Below are 15,262 nucleotides of genomic sequence, written 5' to 3' on the forward strand. Positions count from 1 at the left end.
CAAACGTTGGAGCTGGTTCCTCTGGTGGTTCGTGAGCTGTTCCATTTGGACCGGCTTCGTGATCGTTTGTGCCACCTGTAAGAATGCTTGTATCCACCTCAGGTTGTGAAACTACTAAAGGTCTTGGCACTTGATCTTGTGAACTAGATTGTTGCTGTTGATATAGCAAAACAAGTTCTTCAATACTTGGCTCAGTCGGAAGGTGAAACGACTCCCAGAGCTTATCATAATCGAACAGGAATCTTTGTCCGGGAAGTTGTGATGAAGCAGTGTGCTTCTGACAATCCACATGCTGAACTTGTATTACTTTTCCCAGGCACGGCACAAACACCCTTTTCAACGGACTCGCTTAACCTACAAAGAAACCATCATTAGACTTAGCACCGAATTTACCATTTTCATCAATAAAAGTACATGGAGACCCAAACAGCTCCAGAAACTATAGATTTGGCTTGTAGCGGTGTAGCAACTCAAAACTTGTTTTCTTGTAATTCTTGACGGTGAGCACGTGGTTCAAAGTTTAACAAGCTGTAGCCACTGCTTCGCTCCAGAAGAAAATCGGTAACTTGGAATCGGCTAACATCATTCGAGCAGTTTCTATTAAGGTCCGATTCTTTCTTTCAGCAACGCCGTTCTGTTGTGGAGTGTATGGCGCGCTGAATTCATGAAGAATCCCCTTTTCATTGCAGAACTCGAGCATTTTGTTATTCTTGAATTCCGTTCCATTGTCACTTCGTATTCTTCGGATAGGCAGCTTATACAGCGTCTCCATCATTTTGAACAGAACCATCAGTAACTCAAACGTCTGATCCTTTCTTTTCAAGCACACTACCCATGAAAACCTTGTAAAGTTATCAGTGACTACCAAGCAGTACAAATCACCACTGATGCTCTTCACATTGATCAGCCCGAAGAGATCTATGTGGAGTCTCTCAAGCGGTACTCTGATCGAATTCAGTAACTTCTGTGGGTATGACTTCCAAGTTTGCTTTCCCTTCTTACAAGCTACACAATCATCAGGCAAATGAAAATTCTTTAAATTTACTCATTCGACTAAATCGTTATGCACCAGAAAATTCATTTTTCTAACATGAATGTGGCCCAACTTACGATGCTACATAATAGACTCTTTTTCTGTTGCTTTCGTTTTCGACACAAAACATTATTTTTGATGATTTGTTGGTGTTGCGACACTCATATCAAGAATATACAAGTCGTTTTCTCGTGGAGCGCGCAATAGCACCATATCCTCAGGGATTTTAAACCCAGGTTTTAAAACCAGACATTCGTTTTTCGTGAAGTGTACAGTAAACGATTTGTCATAGATTTGAGAAATACTAAGCAAGTTGTTTTCCAATTCTATGATGTATTTCACTTTCTCAAACGAAATGACCCCATTTGTCAGGGTTCCTTGGCCCACAATCCTGCCACCCTGATTTCCGGCAAAACCCACGTAACCTCGGTTAATTGATTTTACGTCATAGAGAAGTGCAAGCATCCCCATCATATGCCTTGAGGCCCCGCTGTCCATAATCCATTTTGAAATGATTGACCTGGGCAGCCCCTGCAAACATTATAGCAACTCATTCAAACAACGATACCCATGACTTCTTAAGGGTTGACACACTTCCAAACACTAAATCACACGGTACATCAATATTTGGAAAATTAAAGGTGACATTCGGAACATCATTTTTTACTTTTGGTTTTACTTCATTTGTGATCGGGGGAAATTCTGCAAGAAACTTATCAAACTCAGACTCAAACTCAACTACATCATTTTCCAAACCTTTTGTCTCATTTTTCAAAATCTTTTCCATCTTTTTCTCCTCGACCGATGGTTTTGATTTCACAATCCATGATTGGTTTTCAAAAACTTTCGTTTTCGGATAAATCTTTGAAGTCTTTTGAGTCTTTGAAGATTCGCTAATCTCAAAGGTCGATTTCGGCTTATCTTCCGACTTCAAAGATTCACCTCTCTTTAAGATGCGAATTGGTGAAACCATTTGTTTTTTTACCATTTTTGTCAATTGGTGACTTAGGTCGAGGTTTTTGAACAACAGGTTTTACGACAGGTTTTTCAAAAACTTTCTTGCATTGTTTAGCCATGTGTCCGATCTCATTGCAGCGATAGTGATACGCGCAAAATGCAACATATAAATTATATCAATTGTGGCATAAAACTAACCCTTTTTTTAGTACTAATGTTGGAAAAAGTATGTTTTTGTCTTCCTTTTGTATTTTCAGGATTAAATGAGCTCAAATTAACAAAAGAAGCAAAAAGGCAAATCTAACATAAATACAAGAAAAGGGACAAAAGTGGATTGCCCGACCCCTCGACAGCATCCTCCCAAGCAAAACAGAGAAGGCAGAAGACTGAACACGTCCCGTGCTCAGCGAGCACGGGGCCGTGCCCAAGAAGCAGCAGAAAAGACAAACCTATAGAAGCTTCTATTGCCCACCACGGGGCCGTGCCCAGCGGACACGGGGGCATGGTCAGAGTACTGCAGGCGCATTTATTGTAATTGCGAATTACAATTAATGAAGAAAGAGAGTGCCAGACGGCCACGGGGCCGTGCCCAGCGGGCACGGGGCCGTGTCCAGGCTTCTGTTCAGCCTATAAATAGGAGTGCTTGGAGCCATTTCAACTCATCCTTTGGCACACCACCTCTCTCACACTTCACCCACCACCCACCACCACCATAACACCATCATCCACCACCATCATCCATTGTCCATCATAGAGTGTGTGAGTCGTCTCGGGATCCAAGATTGATCGTAAGAGTTCTTGACAATCAAAGGCCATGTTTGCCTAAGTCTCTTACATCACTTGGTAAAGACAAGTGTCTAGTTTAATACTTTTTATTTTTAATCTTTTGCACTTTTTATTTGGTTTTGTATTAATGACTTTAATAACTAGTTTCTTACGTTGAAGGTGATTCTTCCTTATCGTTTGTCCGTGGTGTCTTGACATTATTTTACTGTCTATATAAAATAAAAGATTTTCACCATTCATATCTCCACGGTCCATATGGAGGTATGTTGGCTACCTGGTCGGGGGTTAAGGGAACGGTTTGGTAAGAGTCTTGCCCTTGTTCAGCGTTTAGAGGTCCTGCAAGGGACCTGGGTCAAATTTAGTAGGATCTCCTTCAATACCCAAAGGTATTGGATGGCGGGGATCCAAACTCTTTGACCCCCTCATAAGTTAACTACTATTAATACTATAACCCGGCTATTTAGGACTGTATCCCTGCTGACTCAGACTACTTAGTCGAGGGTAACGTTACCTTCAAAAGAGGGGCCTACCATAATTTGCATTAATAACTTAATTAATTATCTTTCAATAATCCGACCCTTTAGGATTGTATCCTTGCTGACTCAAACTACTGGGTTGAGGGTAACGTCACCTTCAAAAGAGGGGCCTACTACAATAACTAAGATAATCTCTTAAACAAGTGCAAAAGTGCGAAAATAATCAAAGGTTACACTATACACAAGTCGGATCCAAGTGATTCATCTTGTCTATCTGTTTTTATTTTTATTTTTTATTTTTCAGCATTTAGTTAGTTTTATTTTCTTAGTTTTAAAAATCTTTTCTAACATTTTGATTTGGTTAGACGTTGAGGATAAACCGGTACTAAAAGCTCTTGTGTCCTTGGACGACCTCGGTATCTTACCAACACTATACTATGTCCATGATGGGTGCACTTGCCCATATGTGTGTGTAGTGTTAGTAAATATCGTGTTTTATAAATTTAAAACTTGGCTAAAAAGTGTATAAAGGGCTTAAAATATACACCTAAAATATATACACACCCACACGCATCAGATAGCAAACTCTTTTGTCATATTCGACAAAAGTTGATTTGACCGTCTCTTCTTTCAGTTTCTTCACCACATTGAAATCGTCAATGGCTTTCTGAGTAAAAATGTACTCCTTCTCATCGTCGACACTTGGTCCAACAACAAAGACATCATTCATTTTATCTTTTGGCTTTACAACCTTCTTAGCCATCTTTTTCTCAAAACCAATTCCTTTGTTTTTAAAGTTGTTACCATTTTTCTTGTTGTTACCATTCCCTTCCCACTCTTTTTTACCCGAGTTGTTAGAACGTGACGTAACAAACGATTTTTTCGGTTTTGAAAAGAATTATTTGTTGTTTACTTCAGCAATGTCCATTTCAACCAATTTGAAAACCTTCTCAACATTTTCAATCTTAACGTTCTGAAGCGGATACTCGAAATCAGAGTAAAGCTTGTCAGTTCCAATCATAGTGTAAACCACCATGATCAGTTCATCATTCGCACCTTTGTCTGATTTCGGTATGAAACGGTCCAAAAAGTTACCCTCGTCTTCAGAATCAGTAACAGACTTCTCAGAGTGAGATTTCATGTTTTCAGCCTCAGAGTTATCACTCTCTTCATCTAACACCTGGTCGACAACAGTCTTGATGACCTGTGACTCGTTGTCTGTGTCGGACGCAGAGAATGTAACGTCAGTGCTCTCTGGCAACTCATCCTCAATTGTCCTTAGCTTGAGATTCAATGCAGCTTCCACCCCATCTGGATACTTTTGAGTATAATGATTCCACATTGGGGGTGGAACGTTGTTAAAGACCGGTGTTGCATTGGGCTGTTGTGGAACAATTTGCTCAAGGACATAGGACGATGCAACATAGCTCATCAATTTCTTATCAATTCGCTCATTTTCAATTTTAGTTAATTCTAACTCTTTCTTTAATGATGCGATTGTGTCAAGATGAAAATTAACTTCCACTTGTTTATCAAAAAGTGTTGCTTTTGCTAGTTTCATGGCTTTATCATTTTTGACACTTTCTTTTTGAATCATTTTAACTGATCTGGCTAGTGTATCATATGCCTCTTTGACTTGTCCTAGATCAAATTTTAACATGTCAGCATGTTGTTTCAATTCCTGAAACTTAGCGTCTTTTTCAAGACACTGCATGCAAGGTTTTAAACACTTTTGGCATGGGGTTTCAGACATTGAATTCACTTTCTCAACAATCTCTGCTTCATGAGTAGTTTTCACTTCCTGTTTACCGACATCTTTCGACTCTGACTAGGACACTTTCTCAGATTTGACCTCCTCAATCCCTGACTCCTGATCCGACTCCTTTTGAACTGACTCGGTACCGACAGACTTGGGTTTCACAAGTTCTGTGTCTACCTCTTTCAGTTTCGCCATGAGAGCCCTGTCAGCAATTTCCTTCAAAGTGTCTTCGGTCAACTCTTTAGTCACATCGATCATTTCTTCGACAGACTCTTTCTTCTCCTCCTCATATCGTGGACACAATCCAGTTGTCGGTTCTTCAAAGAAACCTACAAAAGATTCAAAAACTTTAGGAGGCATGATAGATTTCAAAGAACTGGCTAATACCTCCTGCTCAGACTGATAGTAATAAACTTCTGCAGCTAACTCCTCAATGTCAGCCACACTATCCACAGTAACATCTTCAACCACCACTTCAGGCTCAACAACACTTTCAGTCTCTTCAACTATCTCAGCCATTATAGCCTGTCAATCACTTCCAGGGATGTATTTATCCCAGCTGAATCCCTCAGCAACTTTCTCGTCATCCTGGTTCACAATGAGAGCTTTCTCTGGTTTGTTCTCGATTTGTGGTCTTTGAACTACAGGTTGTCGATTTGGCCGGTGGTAGATTGCCTGCCTGTAATAATCATTCGTCAACAGATTCTGATGATTATTCACTTCTCTGTTCGGGCACTCTCTTTTGAAATGGCCTCTTTCTTTGCACTTGAAGCAGGTTACTTTAGACTTGTCAAAACCTAACTTCTGATCAGGTCCAGAAAGACTGTTTCTACCAGTGATCTCCATAAAGCGCTGTGCTCTCCTCACAAGACTAGCCATACCCCACTTAATGTCTATCAATTCAAGCTCCTCCGAATCAATCTGATCGTAATCTTCTTTGGTCATGTCCGGATTCCCGATCTTACCCGCTACCAAACTCTCGTACGACTCTAACACGGAAGCCAACAATGCAATATGTTGTTTCGCAGCTGACTCAGTAAACTCATTCCCATTCTTGATAGTGACTGCAATGTTGCATTGGATCCCAGAAACATACGCCTGATTGTTTGAACTAGACGAACTTTGTGGTGACGTCTGTTTAGTAGCTTTGACGTTTGGCTCGTAGCTGGCAAATGGCGAAGGCTTGTTTGTTTGTGGAGTATGTGATGAAGCACTTGATGTTGTATCTGCACTGAAACCAGTTTGTATCTTCGGACTCAGATTTGTTTGTGTTGGAGTACTGCCTTTGTAGTACAAAGATACATCCTGTTGAACATTCGCTGGGTTCATCTTTTTGATCTTCAGCAACTCTAACTCATGAGCTTCAATCTTTTCTATGAACGAGCTAAGATTCAGATTCACAAAATCAAAATTATTCTTCAACATCATCAGGTAAGTACCCCACTCATCATATGGCAATGCACTAGACAACTTATCAATCCATTCCTCATTGGTCTTTGTGATTTCCAATCTTTTCATCTCGACTACTAAATGGCAATATCTTTCGATCAGTTGCTTTATAGTTTCACCCTTCATGCCGGTAAAAATATCAAACTCTTTCTTGATCAAAGCCTTCTTGCTCTTGATCATGGACACACTACCTTGAAACTTTAACTTCAATGACTGCCACATAGATTGAGCATTGTCCTCATGTTGCAATAACACTAAAATATCCTCTTTGATAGCCTGCTGGAGGATACTAATCATCTTTTTCTCGGCTTTGAAGTCATTTTGTTCTGTCTCTGTCAGACTTCCAATACCCTTCTCTAAACCTAAACCATCAACCGGTGGAACGTACTTCTTCTCTATCTTCATCCAACATTCGAAGTGATTAGCCTGAACCCAGTTCTTAAATCTGCCTGACCATCCTGCATATTCATCTAGGTTCATCAGCTTGGGAGGCTTTTGCATCGTTCCCAATTCGTTTTCCATATTGACGTTCTGAACAATACTCGCTGGACTCTGTCCTGTTGTCATACCACTGCCCGCGAAGAAGTTGTAGAAATCTTGGTTTTCCATTTTAGCTGACAATTTACTGAAAAATTTTCAACTTTTGAAAAAAACAGGTGACTTTACTGAAAAACACTTACTACACAAACTGAACTCCAGACGAAATATCACGAACAAAATGGACTTTCACAACCAAAACCTAATTTCAAGTTGAAATAGGTTTCAAGCGGAATCAAGTTTTAAGTTTCAAGCGGAATCTACAATTTGAAGCGGAATCAAAAGTTCACTCAAGCGGAATTACTAATTCGAGCGGAATCAGATAATCCCTCAAGCGGAATCAGATACTCAAGCGAAATCACAGATTTCGCTTCAAATGTTCAAGCGGAAACACAATTTTTCAAGCAGAATACCTGATTTCGCTCGAAATTCAAGCGGAATCACACAAGCTTCGTTCAAGCGGAATCAGGTTTCAGGCCATTTTTTACCACTTTTAAGCCGAATTTTAAGCTGATACTTTCAAGGGTTTGTTAAAAGTCACTTTTATACAATATATCAAAAACTCAGTCCATTTTGTCCGTCCAAACGTCCAGAAATTCAAAAAGTGTAAGAAAAATGCTCTGATTCAGGTATTTTAGCTCATAACTGGCTCTGATACCAATTGTAGGATCGATATTGACGATCTAGTGAGTCAATCGGAGTCAAAATACCACTGTTTGAGTGGCGGAAACAAACAAACAGTTTGAATCAGAGAGAAATGAGTAGAAAACAGAAGAATATCACTTTTAACACTTGTTTCTCATTAACATTCACTTGAAAATCGGGCAGCAGTTCAGTACACACTTTCTGATTCCGTGCAAAAAATAACTACACATATATATATATACTGATCTAATTCTGCTTGAAATGACATGCTGTTATTTCGAGCGGAATCACTAGCATCTGATTTCGCTTGAAATGACAACATGTCATTTCAAGCGGAATCACTACCTTAAACCATAACTTTTACATTTTGACCCCTGCACTATACATAACTGACATATCAGACCCCTAGACCCTGTACAAGCATGACTAAGACTAAGACGTAGGCTTTAGACATCGTGCACAAACAAGTGTGACCAACCTTATGACAATGAGTACACTTAAGGTTAGGATTAGGACCTCTAAATTCTTTTCTTTTTTGTTCAAAAGACTGGTTTGTTTTAGAAACAAAAGACACATTTTGACCTTTTGATGCTACACTTGTATTTCTATGTGACTCTTCTCTGGACACAATTGAAAAAGCAACCTTGACTGAAGGTAATGGCTCTCTAGTTAACAAGTTAGCTCTTACAGGTTGATAGACATCATCTAAACTCATAAGAAATTGCATAAGTTTGATTAAAGTAGAAAAGTCATTATAGTCTTTAGCTGCTTGACATGAACATGTAGGCAGTTGAAGCACAGCATCAAACTGCTTCCACATTGTGTTTAGTTTATGATAATATTCAGAAACTGAACTGCCATTTTGAGTGATACAGTTGAATTTTTTATAAAGATTATACACTATAGAGCCATCAACTTTATCATAAGTTTCTTTTAAATCTGTCCAGACTTCAGAGGCTAATTTAGAAAAAAACTTACCCTAAATACAACTCTTCTGAAACAGAATTTAACAACCAACTTAAGACCACAGAATTACATCTGTCCCATTGACTACGACAGCATCATCAGTATTCTTTTTACATTTACCATCCATGAATCCAAATTTATTTTTAGCTTCTAAAGCTAATTTCATAGCACTAGACCAAACTCTATAATTTTCAATTCCTTTTAACTTTATACTCACAATAGTTAAAGAGCTTGAGTCACTAGGATGTAAAAATAAAGGATCACCTATATCCAACTTACTAATCAAGGTCTGAGAAGGACCAGTATTATCATCCTTATCAATCATGATGAAGAATCAACAAAAACAAACACAACAGATAAGCAGAATACAGATAACACCACACAGTGGCAACAATCAAGATAAATGCATGAACAACTCTAAGGCGAAGCTATATCAGTGTCCAGATTCCAGGTTCATCACTTATAGTGCCTGGACAGGTCTTAATACAGGAGCTAAACACTAAGATAATCAACAACTAAAGACAGAAAAAATAATACACAGAATCAGATAACAAACAATTACAAACAATCAAGGTGCCGGTCCTCACTACCCCGACTTCAACTAAGCCAATCAACAAAAAATAAAAGAGGAGAGATAGAATAATCTCACAGTGGGTGCAAAGCAACTCCAAAAAAACCAGATCTGAACAGATCTGAAGTTCACAACCATAGATCCAATAAAGCTAATACCAAGAACAATACTACTGGTCAGTTTGCCCTAAATCTTCAAGGATTCAGAGACCAACACAGAGTATAACAATCACCAGAGATCTTCACCAAGAAATAAGAAACCCTAGTTAGGGTTTCAATAGCCCAAATACAGAGAATGAAGCACTCCCAAGATCTAGTAGATCTATCAATATCAGACAACAGATCTGCAAACTTGAAGCAGACCTAAACACAAAAAACAACAAACAAATCAGATCAACAGCGAAAATAAGATCGGATCAAGAGCATAAGCTCTGATACCATGTAGAAAATTATGATCCAATATACAAACACAAGATAACACCAGAAAAAGCGACAAAAACAAGTGACAAAATCTTATTAAACCAACCCAAAGAGATTTGCCTCCCAAATACCCAAAGATCTTACAAAAGTAAGATCAAAACAGAATACAGAAAGTATAAAGATGACCATCCACTGATGATCATCAACAGAACAATACAAACAACAACCAACCAATCTCTCACATACAGATGAGAGATTGTTTATACAAATCTCTAAGATGACCGAAACCCTAGCAGAGAGAATGAAGAAAATGATTACAAGTACACACTGATCAATGAACAAGTCTTATATACACTGAAACTTTGGAAGTTTCACTTTAGTCCACAAGTATGCTGCTCGATGAACAAAGCCCCTCAAAGTTACAGTTCAGCCCCTTGAGATATTTTATTTGTTGCAACAACATAACCAACTAACAAACTCATCAGAATATGAGCCCAAAAGCCCAACAACTTTATCAACATAAAAGTCCAATAAACCATCAATAAATAACTAGCCCAATGAATGACCAAAGTCGAGAAGTGTTTTTAACACTTTTAACAGATGCTCTCCCAAAGACAAATCCTTATTGTATGATTGTAGTAAAAGTATCTATAAGTTTATCCTTATTGTAAATCTTCTATAATAAATCTTAAAATATTTGTTAAAGTTATTTATAATAACATATATTTTAGAACTCACACTTGTGAAATTCCATAAAATGACCATGATATGACATATCATATACTTGTGTATATCATATGTTTGCCACATGACCTTTGATGCAAGATATCTCATCTTTGAATTATGAATTAGTCATGATCGCAACTCGCTTATTGTGGTTGTGCAAATCACTTCTTGCATTATCAATCTAATTATCTTTATTCAGTACGGTGAATATATGCAACTAAGATATTAATGTATGTCTTGCATTTTCCATTTATATCTATGGTTTATTATTTTTTGATCAGCTTGTTTATTCAACTCATGAAACATAATGCAAACTTATTTTATTAATATCACTTTTAAACGAATACCTGAATGATCTATACATCAAACATATAGTGTTCCTATGTTACTGTCATGAATACTTTCGTCATCTGACTCTTGCGTAATCTTTGTAGGCACCTCCCAAAGACTAAGTCGGTACAATCCTCTCGCAATGGTTCCAGCACCATTGAATGCGGAATTTCCAACAATTATTTGATTAATCTTCTTTTCTTGAGACACAATTCGGGTTTGTGAGACAATACATACTTCTCTGGTTGTAGTATCTTTAGAGACAAACGTGTCCGTCCAATAGGAGACACAAATTTTGTTTAATGGACCCATGTTGAACATGAGTCTTCAGACACAACTGTTCAACGATTTTATTTGTTCCTTGTTGCAATCAAGAACAGTATTGAAGTTATCGTAGAAGAAGATGACGTGCCGAATCATCGTGTTCATAAATTTTAAAGAACAGTGTTGAAGTTATAGTATAAGAAGATGTTTCGAAGTAATCTTGTTCATATAAAATTTTAAGTTTACATACCTTTTAGTTCGCATTTAAGACTACAATTTTTATAGACATATTCATAATTGTTATGATTATTTACATTCCATAAATTAGGAAAATTTTTGTGCATAAGGTGTTGTAATTCATGTTTTGGGGTGTTTTCAAAAAAAAAAGTTGATTTTTTAATTTTAACCCAAAAGCTTTTTATGTTTTGCAATTTTCACCCATATAAATTGTTTTTTCACTTTTAACTCAAAAGTTTCATTATTTTCAATTTAACCTCACAATATTTTTACCTTCAACTTTGGTCTCTATACTTTCATCTTTCGCAAATTTTCATTTTACGTTTCGTTCTAAATTTTGCGAGTTAAGACGACGCGACGTGCGTGTGTCGTTTAACGTTTTTTTTGTTTCGTTCAAAATTATGTGAGTTAAGACGACGCGACGTGCATGTGTGGTTCAATGTTTTACATTTTTTTTTTCGTTTGACAAGTTCGCCGCAACGCGCGGGTCCTGGATCGACTCAGTGTTTGTAGTCGCTGACGGTGGTGTGACATTAGTGCTATTTGACATAGTTCTACGCCCCCGCCGCAACGCAGGGTAGCTTAAATCTAGTTATATTTCATATTCAATGTGGTCTACAAATTCTAGATAAGTCGATGCTCCCATGGTTTGTACATAGTCTTAACAATCTTTAATCTCTGTTTACTTCATATAACTACAAATTCTAGTTCTTTATTAATTCTCATGTAGGTGTATAATATCATGCATGGTTCTAAATGTGGTCAAGAAAGAAAAGTAAGGCTTGGTTTGGGTAATAACAGTTTGTTTCCGGTTAATTTGTGTTTACGAGCTTCTTGAACCACACCTTATGTACTAGTTGAATCCCGGTGATTTACTTTGAATGGTTTAAGTAAATCATAAGGTTATAAACAACTTTATTTTGTAAAACCTTGTCTTCCGCTCAATTATATATAATTATTGTTTAAGTGGGACCAGTTTTATACAAAGTAATTTATTTATATAAAAGTAAAAAAAAGAAATTGATTTATTAAAAAATTCCGAGTGTGACCTGCTGTTTCAACTTAATTAAACCGTGTTATGTTTATTCATAAACCGCTAAGTATATGATTTTGATATTGATTAATCGCTAGAGTGACTAAGTTTATACATGTCATGGTTGACTCCCGTGTCAATTATTTATTCACAACGAGTTATTCTTCAAATATTACGGCTTGAGACTATAATTAGTAATAGCCTAATATAGCTAGGTTAACTTTTTTTTTTTTTGAACGGCTAACTGCTTTCCACGTATAAACCCACCCTTTCGGAGCTATGTCCAAAGGCCGACTACTCGACCACCGCTAGAAATCGTAGCACACCCCTGATGCGCGGGAATCCCGTGGAATGGGTAAACCCTCGGCCCCCGTTGAACTCGAACCCGGGTTGAATCCCGAGCCGAGCCTTCACCCGGATGTCACAATCACCCTGCAGCAGCCGGGGATCGAACCGGCGCCTCCAAACGAGTGTACTTTTGCAGATAACTAATTGCGAATATTTCAAATTAGCTTTCTCGGATTCGTAGGTTGAGAGGGAACTCGGAATAAAATTCTATAATAACTAGTAATCAATCATATATTATGTTTATATCAGAACAATTAATTCACACACACCTTAATACTGCTAGACTGTAAAAGGGCTTAGATCCTGACAGTATCAAGAAAGATAGTAAGATGTTGATCACAATCCCCAAGTGTTGCATATTCTAGTCTCGTGATGGGCATTAGTGTAAAATTTAAGTATACTTATATAGTGTGTGAGTTTATCATTTAAAAAATTACTTTTAATTCATTATTTTAACAATTATTATTCTTCCGCCCATATAAAGATCATGTTTCTCTTTTTCGCCCCCAACGGGTATCAAAGCAAGGCTTAATAGCCTACTAACTGTAGTAAGATGTAGCTCCCCAAGTGGTGTATGTTCTAGTCTTGTAGTAGGTCAGTATAAAATTTAGGATTAGATTTACCGGGTGTGTGAGTCTACGGTTTAAAAAATAATAATAATAATAATAATAATAATAATAATAATAATAATAATAATAATAATAATAATAATAATAATAATAATAATAATAATAATAATAATAATAATAATAATAATAATAGTAAACTGCAATTTTACCCCCTGAGGTTAGGGGTCATTGACATGTCTACCCCCCTAAGGAAATAATTGCAATTTTACCCCCCACTGTTCACTGTTATGTCGCAACCTTACCCTCGGGCCTCAAATTTGTTGACTAATCTGTTGACTATAACTTGAAATGACTATAATCCTCTTTCATATTACCCCCTGTGTTTTGTGCACTGTGTGATATTACCCCCTGCCACCGTCATTCACCACCACAATCATCACTGTGAGCCATATTCCAATCATCACTGTTCCATCCATCTTCTCCGATCAGTTTCCCCATACCTGATCATCTTTTTCAAAAATAGCCTTAGACACCATAGGAACTCCATGTGAGAAGCAAGCAAGCAGTAATTCATCCACCGTAACACAGTCACCGGAAACCTGCAACTCTGGTCATCTTCTCCAACGACTGCCACCACTGCCACCTCGCCACCTCCAGCCACCACCACAACCACCACTGCCACCTCCAGCCACAATGGTACTTTGTGTATTCAAGATGTTGGTTTTATGTTTACAGAGATCTGCAAAATGATTGCTGAAACCTTGTGACAATGCTCGAGTGAATTCCTTAGGGCCTTAGTGTTTTTAATTGGTTGCTTACATATACGCGTAACAAGGGCGTAAACTGGAAAGCTGTCCAAACAAAATTCCATCAATGCTAAGCAGTGTAACATATGCATCATCATCATAATTAATTTGTCTGAATCCATTTGTGTTCTTTCTGTTCAAGGATTGTGGGAAACAGGATTATTTAGGTAAGCAACATCCCTTGTATTGTTCAAACTTACAGTTTTATATTAACAGCATTGATTGATTACAGGTGGGTTTGACAGCAAACAGTGCCGTCCCAGATGGATCGTAAAAACATGAAAATTGGAATCCCAAATATGGAAATAGTTAAAATAAAATTTCACAATCAGTACAACAAAGGGATATATTTTGAATGGATTAACAAGAACATCTCAATATTTTAAAGGACATCAAAATTGGTGGATGTGAAGAAGAAATTACTATGTTGTAAAGGATGAGTGTTGTCATCAGATGTGAAGACTTTTGAACCAATATTACACCCTGTATTCGTTCACACGAAGAAATTACATTGTTGTAAAGGATGGGTTTCGGACTAAAGTTGGAGGTTTCCGGTGACGGAAGTAGTGGTGGTGTTATATATGAAAGGGATATTAAGTTGTGGTGGTGGCTGGAGGTGGCAGTGGTGGTTGTGGTGGTGAATGGCGGTGGCAGTGGTGGTAGGGGGTAATATCACATAGTGCACAAAACACAGGGGGTAATATGAAAGGGCATTATAGTCATTTCAAGTTATAGTCAACAGATTAGTCAACAAATTTGAGCCTGGGGGGTAAGGTTGCGACATAACAGTGAACAATGGGGGTAAAATTGCAATTATTTCCTTAGGGGGTAGACATGCCAATGACCCCTAACCTCAGGGGGTAAAATTGCAGTTTACTCTAATCTACTATAATAAAAGAAACCAAGTTTTGGATACTTGTCATTCATTGAAGGCATCCTCAAATATATAATTATCTTATATTAACTAAATAAATATATAAATAAATAATTAATATTAAATCTTATCATACTTTAATAAAATATTATCCTCAAATCTAAATTGTTAATTTAATATATTTTTAAAACAAATACCTCTCTTTCCTACTTATCTTATATTAAATATATAAATAATAAATTAATATTAAATGTTATCCTAATTTATTAAAAATATAACTTTTTTTATTATTTGGTATACAAAATTATATTTATTCAACTCGTGTAAAACGCGGGGTTTTTAAAAATTTAACTTTTACTATTTACTATACAAAGTTACATTTATATAACCCATGTAATACACGAAGTTTTTAAAGATATAACTTTTTTTATCATTTCCTATGTAAAATTAGATTATTCAACACGTGTAATACACGAG

This window comes from Helianthus annuus, chromosome 5 (assembly GCF_002127325.2).
Source record: "Helianthus annuus cultivar XRQ/B chromosome 5, HanXRQr2.0-SUNRISE, whole genome shotgun sequence".
NCBI lineage: Eukaryota > Viridiplantae > Streptophyta > Magnoliopsida > Asterales > Asteraceae > Helianthus > Helianthus annuus.